We start from the raw sequence: 18,332 nt of genomic DNA, 5'->3' as shown, positions 1-18,332 counted from the left end.
GTCGGCGACATGATCTCTGAAAGATTTACTTTTTACGAGCATGTCGTCCACGTATACCTCCATGTTACGACCGATCTGCTCCTTGAAGATTTTGTTCACCAACCGTTGATAGGTTGCGCCCGCATTCTTGAGGCCGAAAGGCATGACCCTGTAACAGTAAAGGCCATGATTAGTGATGAAAGCTGTCTTTTCTTCATCTTCCGACGCCATTCTAATTTGATTATAGCCGGAGAATGCATCCATGAAGGTGAGGAGCTCATGGCCAGAGGTCGCGTCCACCAGTTGATCGATTCTGGGAAGAGAATAGCTGTCCTTCGGACAGGCCTTATTCAGCTTTTTGAAGTCTATGCACATCCTCCACTTGCCGTTTGCCTTTTTGACCAGGACAACGTTGGAAATCCAATCAGGATAATTGACTTCCTTAATGAATCCGGCCTTAAGGAGCTTATCCACTTCCTCGGCTATCGCCTTCTGCCTCTCCGGAGCATGACTTCGGATTTTCTCTTTCATCGATCGATATTTTGGATCGACGGCCAGATGATGCTCCATGACTTCCGTGTCAATCTCTGACATATCTGCTGGAACCCAAGCGAAAACGTCCGCATTCTTTTGTAGAAAATCAACGAGATGCGCCCGCACCTCCTCCCTTAGGTTGGAGCCAATCATTGGTACATGCTCCGAGTTCCCGTCGTTCAAAGGGATTGGTACCAGATCTTCAATGGGGGCACCCCTCTCTTCAGTGAGGTCATCGCGAGCATCCAGTCCATCGACGGGGCAAGAATCAGATTGATCGCCTCTTTGCAAGGCTATATTGTAACATTGTCTGGCCAGAGCTTGATCTCCCCGGACCTCTCCGGTCCCCTGGTCGGTGGGGAACTTCAACTTCAAATGGTAGGTCGATACGACGGCTTGGAGAGCGTTGAGGCCAGGTCGGTCGAGGATTGCGTTGTAGGCGGACGGCGCCTTCACCACCAAGAAATTCACCAAAGCCTTGGATTGCCTTGGATATTGACCTACGGCCACAGTCAAGGTTATTATCCCTTCCGTCGGAACGGCGTCGCCGGTAAACCCTACCAAGGGAGAGCTAATCGGCCTCAGATGACCGTCAAGAGTGGTCATTCTTGAAAAGGCATCGTAGAACAAGATGTCGGCCGAACTTCTATTGTCGACAAGAATGCGACGGACGTCATAATTCGCTATATTCAAGAAAACTACGACCGCATCGTTATGAGGGAATTGGACTCCTTGAGTGTCTTCTTCGGTAAAAGTTATGGGCTCTTCAGTCTTTTGTCGCTTGGGGGATACAGACGGTATGTTGGTCGTTTTCCGCCGGGATCCTCCCGAGATGGTGTTGGTGGAATCCGTCGGAGGTCGATTGTCCGGCCACTCCCTGCTGGTGACCATAGCTGGAGGATGCGGGGCCTGGGAAACCACAAGTGTGACCGGGGTCCGGGATACGGCTGCGGAGGCCGTGGGTATTGGTGCGGACGCTTCGCGAGAAGGCATCAGGTGAGGATCCCATGGGGGAAACAAGGAGCGGGTGCCGGAGGAGGCGATCGGAGGCGGTCCCGTTGAGCGCTCCTTTAAGAACAAGGGTACTGCGAAGGTTCAAACCCTTCCTCTAGCGCCAATCCTGTTGGTGCAGAAATCCGCTTGCGCCGGAGAAGCTGGAGTCGAGGGAGTCGCGGTCGCCGTCGGGACCTGCAAAGGAAGTCTAAACCGGAGGTGGGGTTGCTCCGGCAAGACCCTCCGACGCTCAAGTCAGTTCTTTGCCTCAACAAGAATGGAGTGCTCGAACGGAGAATTTAGCAGAGTTTTTAGGTAAAAAACTAGAGCTTATTGAATAACGTATCTGGGGTCCCCTTTTATAGATGGAGGGGGCAACAAATTGATGGCGACGCCTGTAACCGTCTGGTCGTGGGCCGCCCAGAGTCAGGAGGAATTTATTGCGGAGGGTAGTAGAGTGGGATCGTGGCTATTACCGTGGCTCGCCATGTGGAATCAATTACGGGGAGTGGAGCGGCGTCCGCTGTCGTGACTCGTCAGGGAATGGTGGAATCGCACAGGATCCGCCACAGGGAGTGGAGCAGAATCGTGGCCGTTAATACGGCCTGTCAGGGAGTAATGGAGTTGCGTAGGGTTCGCCACAGGGAGTGGAGCAGTGTTGTCCGTTACTGTGGCCTGCCAGGGGGTCCAGACTGGTCGGCCAAAGTTCGGTTAGAGTCGGTAGCGAGGTCCGGTACCCGTAGGAGTTTGGGCGAGGTCTTCCCACAGTCGGAATAGAAGACGGAGTCTGGCTTCCGTAGGAGTCTGGACGAAGTCTACTTGCAGTTGGGGTCGTGGACGGAGTCCGGCTCCCGTAGAAGTCCGGACGAAGTCTACTTGCAGTTGGGGTCGTGGGCGGAGTCCGGCTCCCGTAGGAGTCCGAACGAAATCTATCTGCAACCGTTGGAGTCGAGGACGAAGCCCGGCTCCCGTAGGAGTCCGGGCGGAGTCTTCCTGCAATTAAAGTCAAAGGCGAAGTCTGGCTCCCGTAGAAGTCCGGACAGGGCTTACCAGCAGTTGATGTTGAGGACGGAGCCCGGCTCCCGTAGGAGTCCGGGCAGAGTCTACTTGCGGTTGAAGTTGTCGGCAGAGTCCGGCTCCCGTAGGAGTCCGGACGAAGTCTGTCTGCAGCCATTGGAGTCGAGGATGAAGCCCGGCTCCCGTAGGAGTCCGGGCAAAGTCTGTCTGCAGCCGTTGGAGTCAAGGACGAAGCCTGGCTCCCGTAGGAGTCCGGGCGGAGTCTTCCTGCAATTAAAGTCAAAGGCGAAGTCTGGCTCCCGTAGGAGTCCGGACAGGGCTTACCAGCAGTTGATGTTGAGGACGGAGCCTGGCTCCCGTAGGAGTCCAGGCGGAGTCTACTTGCGGTTGAAGTTGTCGGCGGAGTCCGGCTCCCATAGGAGTTCGGACGAAATCTGTCTGCAGCCGTTGGAGTCGAGAACGAAGCCCGGCTCCCGTAGGAGTCCGGGCGGAGTCTTCCTGCAATTAAAGTCAAAGGCGAAGTCCGGCTCCCGTAGGAGTCCGGGCGGAGTCTACTTGCGGTTGAAGTTGTCGGCGGAGTCCCGCTCCCGTAGGAGTCCGGGCGGAGTCTTCCTTGCGGCAGAAGTCGTGGACGGAGCCTCGCGAGGGTCGACCCTGCCAAGAACTTCGGCCGAGGGTATTTTATGCCCAACAACTATGAATTGACAACCTGACTATGTAAAGGACCCTGCCAATGGGGGCATATACGTTGGCAATTGATTGTCCTGAGGATTTATGTCGCCAGCGAGACCAGCGACATGTCGCCAGAGAGACCAGCGATAAACCGCCAGAGAGACCAGCGGTTCCGAAGGACTTTGCTGCCAGATGATTCGCAGCTCACCGCAAGCAGATACGCGGTATTATGACCCTGCCACAGAAAAAATGTGGTCATAGCTCATGGTTGACGAAAAGAATTTAAGAATGAAAGAAATTAAAATTTAGAAAAAAACTTGAATTTTCGAAAAAGAAATGAATTTGGCATGAATTATGTTGCATAATTGAAATTGATTTTAAATTGATGAACTCTGTATACTTATTTTCTATAAATAATGATTTACTTAAATGCCTGATGAAATCTATTGAAAAGTGATCATTGCTTACTGGGCTGTCTAGCTCATTACCTCCTATTTTTATTGTTTTTACAGATGTTGAGGAATTAAGATGATACAAGATATGAATGGAAGAGTGATCAGAAGTAGAATCCCTATACTTTTATTTTAGATTGAAAGTCTTATTGAATTTGATGTAAGGCCTATGAATCATTGTTGAATTTATTGAGATATTAAAGAAAAAAAATTTAGGTCGTTATGTTTTGGATTTAAATTATTGACTAATTATTCCGCTGTTGTTTTAAGATAACATGATAAGATGCCTTGCATGCTTATGAGAAGAGTTTTCTATGAGTATGCGGCGGTTGCCATGATCCTCGATTCACAATCTCGGATCGGGGGCGTGACAGATGTTATGAAAATTACAAATTAAGGGAGGGTGTTGGAAGTTAAAATTTGTAATTAATGTTAGTGAAAGTTCAAGAGTCTAGTTATTAATATATTATGAAAATCAAAGAGTCATGTAACTCTTAAATGAAAGAGTCAACTTAGGAAAACTAAGAATCATTTAGAAAATCAAAGATTACTTTGTATTCATGAGAGTAGCCTAAGAGTCACCTTCATATATCTATATATAGGCCCTTATGTAATGAGTCAAGTAGTGTGTGGAGTAATCTATGATTATATAATACTAAAGTATTATCTAATTCTCCTCCCACTCCAAGTATTTTCTATGAACATCATATTCTATCAAAATAGTAGTATGTGAGTTTGTAATTGTACCTATCACCCTTCCAACATCTGTCCCTTGCATTCCAATTCCAGTGTGCTCAAGATATATCAATAGATATGTTTGCCAACAGTACTCTGCAAATTTTCCAAAGGTTCGTCTCTTTCTGACTGTTAAGTGACTTGATCATCATCTAATATGCTTTTCAGTTCCCCACCGATGTCCAACTACCATTGGCTAATGAACTCTGTTGTCATTCAGTTGATCATTTGCAGACAAGAAAGGCCAATTTTTACCTTTTTTTTAGCATATTAAAGATTGAGTCTTGAGCTTGTTTTACGCTAAAGATCTTGAAGTACAATGGTAGCATCATCAGATCCACACATTACCCAGTAGCCTTCTTTGCAAGGCCTCCTGCTTCAGAAAGAGCTTCACACCATCCTCAGGTGGACCAGAGATTTGGGACTTGGCCTAAGGGGCAGTTACAAGTGGTTAAACCGAGATATATATGTACAACTATTTTTGTTATTTTTGGATGCCTTTAATCTAACAGGTCTAAGGGTCACAAATGTCATCTCACGGTGTAGATAATAATTATCATGCCAATACTTAATCAACAAAGAGTTGACACAAATCAAGTAATCCTTGCATCAGCCAGTTGACCAGATTCCATTTGAGGATTGAGGGCAAGGAATAGTAGAGGTCTGATGCAATTATATCAATATAAGAAAAAGAAGTGGTAGGAGAAAGAGACGACAATATCGGATGAATATTGTATCCAACCTTTGAAAGTGTATACTATAACCATACAAATATTCTTATTTCATACCAAAAATGGAATTGGTTTTGTTACATTGTGTCATACTAAATCATATTCTCAAGCCTTTTTTCCGCTTGAACTAGAAGTGCGTATCCTTACAGCAGTTAGATCCCTCTTTACAGAAAGTAGATGAAGTGCATACCTCTGGCATTTAGAAGGCAATACCTTCACTGTAGCCTATGTTCTATAGGTAACCTGCAGCTAAGATGGGAAAAAAATGTTAGATGCCATGGTCAATCGTCTCAATACACATCATCACAGGGATACTTATAGACAACGAAGACGAGGCAATGGAATGCTAATCACTTGGCTACATCATCAATTGGATTTTCGTTCGATTTTTTTTTTTTTCCCCTTCTACAAACAGATGCTTGTCCTTGTCTTTTTATATTGTTACATAGGTGACAATTATGTTTTGCAATGAAAAGAAAAAGGAACCACAACCTCATATGAAACATTTTTGAAACATCTCCATAGTACAACATGACAAGAACTAGCTGCAAACTGAGAACATCTGCTGAGCTTTGGGCTCATCTTTATTTAAGCAATCAAATTTGAATTAGATTCCAGCTGTAGAACTTATTTGCAGCAGGGAACTTCAGAAAAAAATTGTTGAAGGCTAGTATATAAAACAGGAGAATGTGAAAATTGACAATGAGACATTGATTCAGATGTTTCATAAGACATCCAAACTATTTTGATTGAACAGGCTGCGTTAATTTGGTGAAAATATATGCCAGCAACAGGGCCATCTGTGTATCTAAAAGATAAACCATTTGACTTGCACTGACTACTTTCGGCAAGCATTCCACATCATGACAGAACAGGAAGGGAAGCAAGGATGATATGGAATGATGGGCTTCCTTCATAAGAATTACCATTGAAACAGACCATAGAAATATCTTCCTGCATATTTTTCAATTTGCTTCTTCACTAAGAACGTGGTGGTAAAAATCATACCATGGAGGCTTTATCAAGAATATCAGAAGTTGATACAAGGCTGGCTCAAGTAGTGGTAGAAATCATATCAAGGAGGCTTTATGAAGAAATATTATTTGGATGGTATTGGGAATTAAATAACCCCAGCCGAAGTTTGTAAGAGGCCAACCCTTCCAGGACTCTTCCGACTTCCGACCTTGTGAGGTATCTTTCCGAACTCCCCCGACCGTCCGAGCTTCCATAATACCATCCGGACTTCTCCAATCATGAGCTTCTCCATTCATCTACCGGACTGCTCCAAACGCTCTCTGAGCTTCACTTTCAACCGATTCTCTACAGTGATCGACTATTCTCCGAATCTCTTCCAAACTTCTCCCAGCCACGATCGACTTTACTCCAAACTTCCTTCGGACTTCGTCAATGACCGAGCTTCTTCAGCAGCAGGACTTCTACAGTAATCAGACTCCATCCAAGTTTCTACGATGGTTGACCGCTTTCCGAATTTCAGCCGAACTTCTACCGCAAGCAGTCTACTCCGAACTTCTACTGCAAGCGGTCTACTCCAGATCTCTACTGTAAGCAAATTCCATCCGAGCTTCTACTGTAAACGAATTCCTTCCGAACTTCTATTACAGACGGACTTCAGTCGAGCTTCTTCAATAAGCGGTCCCCATCCGGACTTCTACAAGAATCGAACTCCGTCTGAACTTCCATAGCGGATGGATTCCGAACGAACTTCTACAACGGACGGACTCCAACAGCTGGATTTCTACAACGGCCGACCGCCTCCAGTGTCTTCCTTACCTCTCCAGCCATCAACCTTCAATAGCGTCAGCCGGACTTCAACAACGCCAGCCGGACTTCCACAGGATCCTCCAAACTCCTCCAGCAAACGAACTTCCATAACACCTTCCGGACTCTTCTATCGGCCGACCTTCAGCCAGATTCCTTATGTAATCGGACCTCTCCAGCAGACAAATCTTCAGACAAACTTCTACATCATACAAATTTCAGATGAACTTCTACGATGGATAGGCTCCATCGGATCTCTACTCCGAGCTTCTTCCAGACCTCGTCAATGACTGAGCTTCTCCAGCAGTAGGACTTCTACAATAAGAAGTTTCCATCCGAACTTTCACGATAACTGATCTTCGACCGAGCTTCTACAATAAGCGACCTCCTTTCGGACTCCTACGAGAGCTGGACTCCGTCCGAACTTCTACAGCAGAACCATATCCCGGACTCCTCCAATGTTTGACCTTCCATAGTATCCTCAAAACTCCTCCAGCGGACGAACCTCTACAACGCCATCTGAAGTCCACTATTGGTCGACCCTCTGTCGGATTCCTCATGAAACCGGACTTCTCCAACAGAAAGTCCCCATCCGAGCTTCTACAATAGATGACTTCCGCCTGCAGCATCAGCGCTCTAGGCACCCGACAACAGTGGACTCGTCAGCAACCTCAGAAATATCTGAGCCTCTCTTAGATTGCAGAGACAGAGAGCCATTCCGCTCCATCAGACGTCCCAGCCGAGCTTCAGCCGTCAGGCCCGAACTCTCTGATAAGTCACGATAATGGCCACTACCCCACTCCACTCTCTGTAACAGATTTCACGTGGCCCCACCACTCTCTGACAAGTCACGATAATGGACACCACTCCACTCTCCATAACAAACTCCACGTGGCTCTGAACGGTCCACTGACGCCACTACTCTCCGCAACAAACTCTGCATGGCCACGAATGGCCCACTACCAGATGGTTACAGACGTCGCTGTTGATCAGTTACGCTCTCCGTCTATATAAAGGGACCCCAGATACGTTCTTTTCTAAGCTAAAAACTCTATCTCGAAACTCTGCTAAAATTTCATTTGAGTGCTTCATTTCTGTTGAGACAGAGTACTGACTTGAGCGTCGGAGGGTCTTGCCGGAGCACCCCCAACTCTGGTTTAGACTTTCCTTGTAGGTCCCGACGGCGGACGAGATCCACTCGACTCCAGCTTCTCCGGCGTTGGCGGAATTCTGCACCAACAGATGGTAAAAATTTGGATGCAAAAATTTATATCCATATTTATTTTAAATGAATACGAATATAATTCGGATACTAGAAGTATGGACATATATTGGATAATTAAACTTTATGACTACAGAACCAAAGATATTACTAAATAGATGATAAATCAAGTTAATAGCATATTTATATGCTTGTATATTTTTCTTAAAAATTAATAAGTAGTAGATAAAAATATATAGGGTTACAGCTAGATTTGGATATTCGGATATGGATCGGATAGTTGTCTATCCATATCTATTTTTTTGATGGATATGAATATGGATACGGATATTAGTTAGATTCTCAAATCTTTGTCCATATCCAAATTAATTTAGATACAAAAATAAATTCAGACTGATATTATCCATACCACTTTTACCTCTAAAAAAGCCTCTTGGTATCTTGTCTTGCTTATCCAACCAGGGTGACATTTTAGGATGGGATTTAAGTTTGGCTATAATTTTTTCCCTCTATGTTGCAGTCTTCCTTGAACTAAACAAATGAAAGCAAACAAGAAAACATTAACATATTACTAATATGACATCTTAGCTTACGATGAAGGCTATGTGTTGGCCTCAGATAACAGTGCTTTGAAAGCTTACAAAAGGGTGTCTCCTTTCGAAGAAAAGCAATATTTTATTCTTTGTAGTAGACATTGGCAACATATTACCGATGATGATTTTCTTGTAATGATAGATGGTTCTTCATCCAATCTTTGGCACAAGGTGCTTGGCCACATAAGTAAAAAGGGAACACAACTCCCAACAAAGAAGTAAATTTTGCTCAAATTTCAAATTTGAGCCCTTGAGACCTTGTGGACATTATTTATTTGGAAAACATCATAGAATTTTGCATGCTAGATGTACTACTAGAAAGAGTAGAAATCTTTTAGATTGGATTTGTTCTCTTGATTGTGGCCTTCTTGAAGTTAAATGTCTTGGTAGCAATTTAGATTTCCTTACTTTCATTTATGATCTTTCTAGCATTTGGGTTCATGCTGCAAAATCCAAAGATCTAGTATTTGAGCTCTTTTGATTCTTTCATGCCAAGATGGAAAGGGAGATTGGTGAACTGTTGAAGTGTCTCCATATTGATAACGGGGAGTGTACATCTCAAAGATTCAAAGCCTATTATAAGAATAATGGTATTCAGCATGAGAAGGTAGTTCCTTATGCTCCATAGCATAATAGTGTTGTTAAGAGAATGAATCAACCACTATAAAAGGAGTTCGAAGCAAGGTTTGCCATATCGTATTAAACGAGTAGGTACAAGATGTATTGTATTGTACGCCTAGTATAAGATGTACTGTATTGTATAAGGCATATCATAATGTATTAGTTTAGTATCGGTAATATGGTACAAGAGGCATACAGACACTTGATACATCAAACCAGCCCCATATTGATAGTGATAGATTGGCACTAGTATGGGGCCCAGTACCAAGATGGTGAACTTTGATTCGAAGTATATTGTCCATGTCCAAGTGACTAGAGTTCAAGGTTTTAAATCTTATGGGACCCAATTTTCATTTGAATAGAATGCCCCATGTCCCGCACCGTCCTGGTGGTCGTCCTGATCAGGTATCTCGGTACATGCCTAGGAAGCGAATGCATTATTTCTTCATATGAATGGATGGTACCACGGTTGTTATCCAAAAAGGTAGTAACCCAAGAGTGGGGGGTAAATTAGATTCTTCAAAAATTTTAAACAAATCTAAAAATCTAAACAAGCATGTGCTTCAAAGTAAGCTAACCTGAGTATTTATAAGGTGTATTCTTTAAGCTACAGTGGAATTAAGATACCGGATACAAACCAAAAATTTAAATAATTCAAATTGAAAACAAGTAAAATAAATAAGACAAGGTACAATACAAACATACAAAATTTTATAGTAGTTCAGTGCAACCCGCACCTACATCCACTCCCAAAGCTCCTCTTGAAAATTTCACTATAATCAACCCAATTACAGTATGTTTGTTTTATCCGAAATTATAAACAAACTCAGTTGATTTTTCGAGATCACCAATCAGAACCATACACCAATTATTTTTTGGATTTATAATCAACTCAGTTGGTTTTCTAGACTCATCAACCAAAATCGTATAGTGTTCAATTCTGGGCTTGGATGGGCCTAATCCAAGTTTCTTTCACCCCAAAGAAATTTGAAAAGAAAACAAGATACAAGATAGAAAATTTTCAACTTAAAATAAAAATCAAAAAATTGAACCCTTTGAAGTATAAAAAAGTTACTGATGGATGGCACAAATGAAGTTTAAATTTCTCTTATTGATGCTTGAGACGATGTGGAAGATAATGAAAATGATCACTCTTGAAAGTCCTCTAAATTTTATACATAAATCTCTCTCTTTTCTTTCTTTTCAAAGATATTCAATGATACTCACTCAAACTGATATATTTTTTTTTTCAATCTACTTCTCTTGACTCTTATTAAGTTTGAAAGTCTTCAAATCTTTTAAAAAAGCTACACTAATCGTTTCTAACCGTTGAAAACTCAAAACTAATCATTGGAGGATTTTTATACAAATTTGCAACTTCTGAAAAACTAGCTATTGAAGCTGAAGTCGATCTGTGGACAATAGGAGTCAATTCATGAACTATAGGAGTTGACTCATAGACTGTACTCAAAAAAATCTGCTCTCTATCTTTCTTGAGAAAGTCGACTCAAGCCTTTCAGGAGTTGATTCAAGCTCTGTGCTACTTGATGCTAACATGCTAGAATTAACTCGAAATCTTTCAGAGTCGACTTAAAATCTTCTAATTTTATTCTTTTTATATTTTGACCTCTCAAACTTGAATTTCTTGGCTCTAGTGCTTTCAAATAATATTGACTTCTTCTAAATTCATTTTTTTCATAAAGAACCATCCAAACTTGTGAGAACTTATTCTTTTAAGTATTTTGGCTTGGCATCATAAGAGAATTTCTTCTATAGATAATTTCTTCATCGTAAGTATTTAAAAAATCCTATATCCACCTTTGAAATACATGATTAGTACCATAATTACTCAATATTTTGTAATCATTAAAATCAATCATACGATCAACAACTATTATTTCAAATCATGTTGAGTGTCGGCCACATAAGTTTTAACAATATTTTTTTAAAACTTTCTCTCCTTCGCATGCCACTGTTGTCGGATTCATCCGATAAAATAACTCCCAAGACTCTATCACTATCCTTCCTTTTTAGATGATATAACAATGTATGCTGCTAGTGTTGTCGGGTTCTCATTTTTATTATATATTTTTTTAATTTTTTTTTGTGAGAGTCTCGTCATCGGAACGGTAAGATCATTTTTTTCATGCGAAGGATGAATCGTTGTGTGGGACTGCTTTGAGAGCTATATGGGCACGATCGCAAGAAGATCGAATGGAGTCAAAGCATAGGCATCATCACACAAGTAGATCAAATAGAGTGCAAGAAAAATTACCATTGCATGAGTGCTTTGAGAGCTGTGTGGCGTGATCAAATGGATGACGTCGTGCAAAAAGATCAATCACTCTTTCGTGTAGAAAATACACCATAACCCACATGGGAGAAACCCACATGGGAGAAAGGCTTAAGGGTCGTACCAGAGCCTGAACCCTCTTTCTTTCCTCCTCTAGTCCTTTCTCCTCCCTCCTCCCTCCCAATTGGCTCCTCACCAAAAAATCTAAAGGCCTCCCTCCTCTCTCCTCCTTTCTCCCTCCTAAGTTGTCCTCCCTCCCAAGCTGTCCTCCTTTCCGGTATACTCTATTCTCAAAAAATCAGAATTGAAAGGTGAAAACTATTCTCCCTTCAGCAACGATGCCGACGTCGATGCACCAGTGGAAAAAGAAAAAGGTAGTACTCTCTTCTCCTTCATTCTTCCTTCCCCCTGCAACAAATTGACCGTTCGAAGTATCATCAACATTCGGTAGAAGAAAAAAAAAATTAGGACACATCGAGATGGCCAAACCAGTGCATGATCTGGCTGGGATGAAGACGAGATAGCTGGGATGACCCCCATCCCACTGGGACTTCAATCGTTGCCCAAGTTATTTTTGGGTAAAGTAGCCTCGACAACATTATACTTGATTGACCATTCTCCTTCTTTTCCTCTTGTTGATGGTGATACCCCAAAGAGAGTTTAAACTCAGCATTATTTTTTATTCACACTTGAGAGTGGTTGGGTGCAAAGCCTCTTTTTTACGTTCCAAAGAAAAAAAGATCCAGGTTGGATGTAAAAGCTTATCATGCATCTTCATGGGATATGCAGTTATTTTTATTCACACTTGAGAGTGGTTGGGTGCAAAGCCTCTTTTTTACGTTCCAAAGAAAAAAAGATCCAGGTTGGATGTAAAAGCTCTATCATGCATCTTCATGGGATATGCAGTTCTTTCTAAGTAGAAGCATGCTCTTTCTTAGGGACCAAACTATTGAAATCATGAAGAAGCAAATGGAAAAGTAACATGTTATTAGTGATAAGCCATTGGAGTTTCCTCTCCCTCCACCCATGATGCATGATGATGGGGGAAATGTGCCATGAGAAGACGACATTGTGCCACCAGTTGATGATGGTTATGGTGATGAGAGGGAGCCCCTCCCTACTGATGGACCTTAATAAGAACATCAAGTTCAAGCGGATCCACCATAAATTCAACCAAGGAGGTCCTCTATAGTGCATGTATCATCTACAAAATACTCTTCTAACAAGTATATATTGCTCATGGATAGTAAAGAGCCTTTATTCTATCAAAAAGCCATGACTATTAATAGGGATCAATAGTTAGAAGCCATGCAAGAAGAGATAAATTCCTTGCATGAGAATGGCATGTGAGTTGCATATGCCAAGGGGAAGACCACACTTAAGAATAGATAAGTATTTAAATTGAAATATCAAGAGGGAAGCTCACCATCAAGATACAAAAGAAGATTAGTTGTGAATATTATAGGAAAGAGAAGGGCATCAACATTGGAGAAATTTTCACATGCATTATGAATGTGTCATCTATTAGAAGGCAAATGGTCTTAATGGCTACTATAGGCTTGGAAATTGAACAAATGGATGTCAAAATAGCCCTTTTCCATGGAGATTTATAGGAAGCAATATGCACTAAAAAAAATTGAGCCAATAGAGATGGCAAAATCCATCTCCAAAAGGGGGATCCATCTCCGAAAAGCATCTGAGATGGAAAAAGCCATCTTTGACAGCCATCTCTGCAAGTCGCATCGCTAAAGGGATCAGAGACGGGCCTAATAAGATGACTTTTTTAGAGACAATTCACACCATCTCTAAAGATAGCTGTCTCTAATGTGGTTATTTTTTGAATTCTTTAATTATCGTCGCCAAGCCATCTCTAATGGCTGCCGTCACTACGCCGTCGCAAATGGATGCCATCACCACACCGTCTCGAAGCCATCTCAATTGATGTCGTCTCTGTTTTGGCTCTATTAAGGCCGTCTTTATTCCATCTCTACTCTTAAAATTATTTAATTAATTTTAATAATGCTATTCATATTATATTTTTATGAAATATAACTAAATCAATTTTTTTTATAGATCAATTAATTATAATTGTAATTAAATAAAAATTATTTTTGAATTACTAATTAATCACATAATTTTTTTAATTGCAAATAGATTCTTAAATAACTAAGTTCAACTATTAAAGTTAACTACAATCCTTAAATAACTAAGTTCAATAATTAATATTTTATTATTATATTTTTTTCATTCTTCCTCCCACTGCCCATGGCTTCTCCGTGCTCAGCCCCCCTCAAGCAACGCCACCCACAACTCCTTCGCATGACCCCCTCCCGGCCCACCCGCCGATGGCTCCTCCACCTCCCCCCCCCACCACCCCCACCCCCACCCGTCGATGGCTCCCCCACCCCCACCCTGACCGGCTGTCCATGCCTTCTCGCTCTTGATCTCCACCCCTACCCCCGACGTCACGGCTCCTTGCGCTCCCCCGTCCCCCCGCGCGCCACACCGCTCTTAGGGCTGCCCCCCAGCGTCGCAGCTTCTCTACAACACCGCCCCTCTGATTTCTCTATGCTCCCCCCCATAGGTGCCACGACTCCTCTGCGCACCCCCCCACACACACACTGGCACTGGGCTCCTCTACGTGCCGTGCCCCCACCCCCCTCCCCCTGCGGCACCGCGACTCCTCTGTGCACCACCCCGCCCAGGTGCAGCCCGTGGCTTCTCTGAGAGTGGGGTGCAAGGTGCTTATATAGTAGGGTTGGCTATTTGAGACAACTATTGGAGATGGCTCAAGCCGTTGCTACTGATTTTCTATTGGAGACGGCTAAGCCATCTCTGAAAGATATTAATTAATTTTAATTTAGCTATTGTCAGGCTATCGGTATAAAGGAGAAATGATGATAGAAAAAGCCATCATAGAAGAGTATTAATTAATTTTTTAATAAGCCATCATCACACTATCTCTGAAAGTTTATTTATTTTTTAAATCCCACATCGCTACGTCGTCTCTAAAAGCTCAACCATCTCTAATCCATCTCTATGTCGTCTCTAGTACTCAATTAAAATAAAAAAATTTAATTACCGTCTCTAGGCCATCTCAATTGACTGTCACAGGAGAGCACCATCTCTAGTCTCTACGCCATCTCAATGCCATCAGCGAAACTGAATTCTGAGACTGCTTTTTAGCCGTCTCAGATGAACTATCTCTAAAGCTATACTTTTTTTGTAGTGATACATGGAGAAGTCAGAAGGATTCAAAGCCAAAAACGAAGAGCACATATCTTGTAAATTCAAGAAAAATCTCAATGGCTTGAAGCAAGCACCGAAATAATGGTACAAGAAGTTTGATTTCTTTACGAAGGACCATGGCTTCAAGAGAATTGCCTCTAATTATTGTTTATGTGCAAAGGTTTGATAATGTTGATTTCATTATTATTTTATTATGTTAATAACCTATTAATTGTTAACAAGTAATGATGAAAACTGCCAAGTTGAAGCAACAAATGAGCAGGTCCTTTGCCATGGAGTTTAGGACCTAAAAAAATATGTTTCAGGTATGAAAACTTCTCATGACCATAAAGTCAAGAAGTTGTAGTTGTTACAAGAAAGATATATAGAAAAAAGTGCTTGAGAGGTTCAAGATAAACAAAGTGAAGCCAGTTAGAACTCCATTTATTTCTCACATCCAGTTGAGTACCACACAAAGCCACTTAAATCAAAAGAAGGATGAAATCAACAGTATCCATATACTTCAGCCTTTAGAAGCTGCATATATGCTATGGGCTCACTAGACTAGATATCGCACATGTGATTGGCTTAATGAAACAATTTCTCCTAAATCAAGGGAAGGAACACTTGGTGGTGGAAAAATGGATCATATATTTTGGAGGCACTTCCAAAAGGTGATTATGGAGAAGGCAATCCTGTACAAAAAGGCTACATGTATATGAATATGGCTGAAGACGGAGACTCGAGGAAGTCTACTTCATGCAGGGGCGGCTGAAGGGTAAGGCCACCGAAGCCCTTGCCTTAGGCCCCCGCCCCCAGGAGACCCTCCGCTCGCTCGCATCCGGTATCGCGGTCCAGCCTCCGCCTCCGCCTCCGGCATTTTGGTCCCGCCTCCAGGCCCTCCACGCTCCATCAGTGACCGCATCCCGGCGTCCCGATCCCGTCTCCGGCATCCCGGTCCCGCCTCCAAGTCCAGTCGCAGTCCAGCCTCCACCTCCACACCTCCACTTCCGGTCGTCCGGCGTCCCGCCGTCCCAGTCCCGATCCCGCCTGCATGCTCCACATTAGGCCTCCAAATATGTTGAGCCGCCCCTGACTTCATGTCACTTGGTATCTTTTGTTGGGATGGTGGTGCCATGGCAATCCAAGTTACAAAATATATGGCTTTCTGTTTTTGGAAGCCAAATTTTCATTGCCACTACCAAAGCTTGCGAGGAGATGTTATGGACACAGAGGTTCGTTAATGAACTGGGGATGAAGTAAAAAAGAAAAAAAGCTAGTTATCTTTTGTGATAGTTAAAGTGCCATCTATTTTCACAAGAATGTTAGTTTTCGTAGTAGGACCAAGTGTGCCAAGGTAAGCTATCATTGGATCTACGATGTGCTTGAGCAAAAATTATCAGAGATTGAGAAGATCTAGACAGTTTTATGTGAGATATGATAACCAAGACTTTGTCCAGGGAAAGGCAAGATTCTTTTGTGAAGGGGACCAATATGACAAATAGTTCAGGCAAGACAGATTTCCTCATGAGTGGGAGGAGTTTGTTCAAGTGTCCCTTCTAATGATGTGGTGGACTCACATTGAACTTATGGTTAACTTCCTATGTGTTTGGACTTGGGAAGTGCAAGGGTTGAGCCAAGGATCGGGGTTCCATCTTTCATGCGAAAGAAAGATTCACCTTTCTTCATGCGGATCCACCATTGGAGGATATCATCTACCTGTTTTGCAACTAAACACCATCTAAAAATCTAGCATCGGATATAACCAGATCCACAGACTGTAGGAAATGACTAGTGATAACTTTGCAGAAATGAAGTGATAGGATCAACCAAAGGACGAAGATCTTATAGAAACTGGTTCCAAACTCAAGCAAGGTACACATCTGTACTTCTACAATAACGCTAACCAATTCCTCATATACCTATGCAATAAGATAAGTTTCTTACTTTTTCTTTTTCTTTTTTTTTTTTTTTTGCTTCTTATAAAAGACCTATAAATCATCTATGATGGATGAGGTAATTAAATATCTTGAGCAACTATAATCCCAAGTCGAGATGATGAGCACTATGATGATGCTGATGATTATGCCACAGCTCCAGACGTCCATGATGGCCCAAATGGCTCAGATGGGAATGGGTATTAGCGTCGGCATGATGGACCTCAACTCCCTCAATCGACCCGGCTATGCTAGCTTAGTCTCCTCCACCCCTTTGCCTTCCTCCCTCTCCCAGTGGCCTCTTGGGATGCCTCAGGTGATCGAATGCAACAGCCTGGTGGCACCATACTCCTTGATCCATTCTCAGCCTTCCTTGCCTACCAAACAGCATAGGTATTTACTAAAGGGTGCCATTGAGATCCATTTCTCTTGCATATCAAAGAAAGAGTACTTAATAATACAAAATTTATGCTTTCATGCCTTTATTTAAAGAAATAATTTTATTACATAATCTCAATGGATGAGGGAACAGTTGCTATCGATACCCTAAACACATTGCCGCTTCATGTGACCTTCAAACAGGAGAAAATTTAACATTTAAAATCTATTTTAAACTATGTCACTACGGAAGAGGAATACAGCAAAGCAACAACTCCTTGTGTGCAAGCCAGACAAGAACCTGAACATTTTTCTAAATATCGAAACAACAGTAAATATTTAATACTAACTTTTTATAGCAATTCATGGTGTTGGAAACCCAGATATTAAAAAGTATAAGATAAGTAAAAAAATAAAAAATAAACAGAAGTCATCAAGAACCTCATAATCCCAAAATGTTAAAACCATTTTACCCAAAACAATGCAATTTACAATTCTTTAGTCTACTCACTTAAAGGTGATACATGCTTCTATAATAAAAAATGGCATTTTTGTATAGATCAGACATTTTATTTGTGACGCATAAATTTGATTTTACAGGATTTCATCTTGCATAGCTATAGATCTTATGGTTTTATTTAAATTTTTTTTTGTCACCAAGTAGCATCCTGTATCTGTGTAACATCTTGTTTTTACTTGATATTTTCTGCCATAAAACCCATATGTCAACAAATTTAGTCTTTTAGTGCCTGCTAGGTCAATTACCCATAAACTATTGCATCTAACAAACAAGTATGTGCTAGACGGCTTGAATTCTTATTAGTGCAAAATGCATCAATATATATCAGCTTTTATATCCTGCTTTTAGTGAAAGGACCGGCGAGGGGTAACCGAGCACACCTCAACCCACACGACATCCAAGCACAGTGAAAACAGAATCATTTTGTAGAAGAAATACAACTTGAATAAATGTAGAATACAAAATAAAAAAGAGATAATCAAGCAATAAAACAAGAGAAAAGAAAGCACATCAGATATAATGTGGTTCGGCCTAATTGTTGGCTTACGTCCATAGGCAAGACTTCCTCGACGTTCTTCTGTTAAATTAAACAATACAAGGGTGCAAAATTGGAGAAGAAATTAGAAGCTTACACAGACTCTCTCATAC

The sequence above is a fragment of the Elaeis guineensis genome, chromosome 5, assembly GCF_000442705.2.
Source record: "Elaeis guineensis isolate ETL-2024a chromosome 5, EG11, whole genome shotgun sequence".
Lineage (NCBI taxonomy): Eukaryota > Viridiplantae > Streptophyta > Magnoliopsida > Arecales > Arecaceae > Elaeis > Elaeis guineensis.
Note: the sequence above shows the minus strand (reverse complement) of the source record.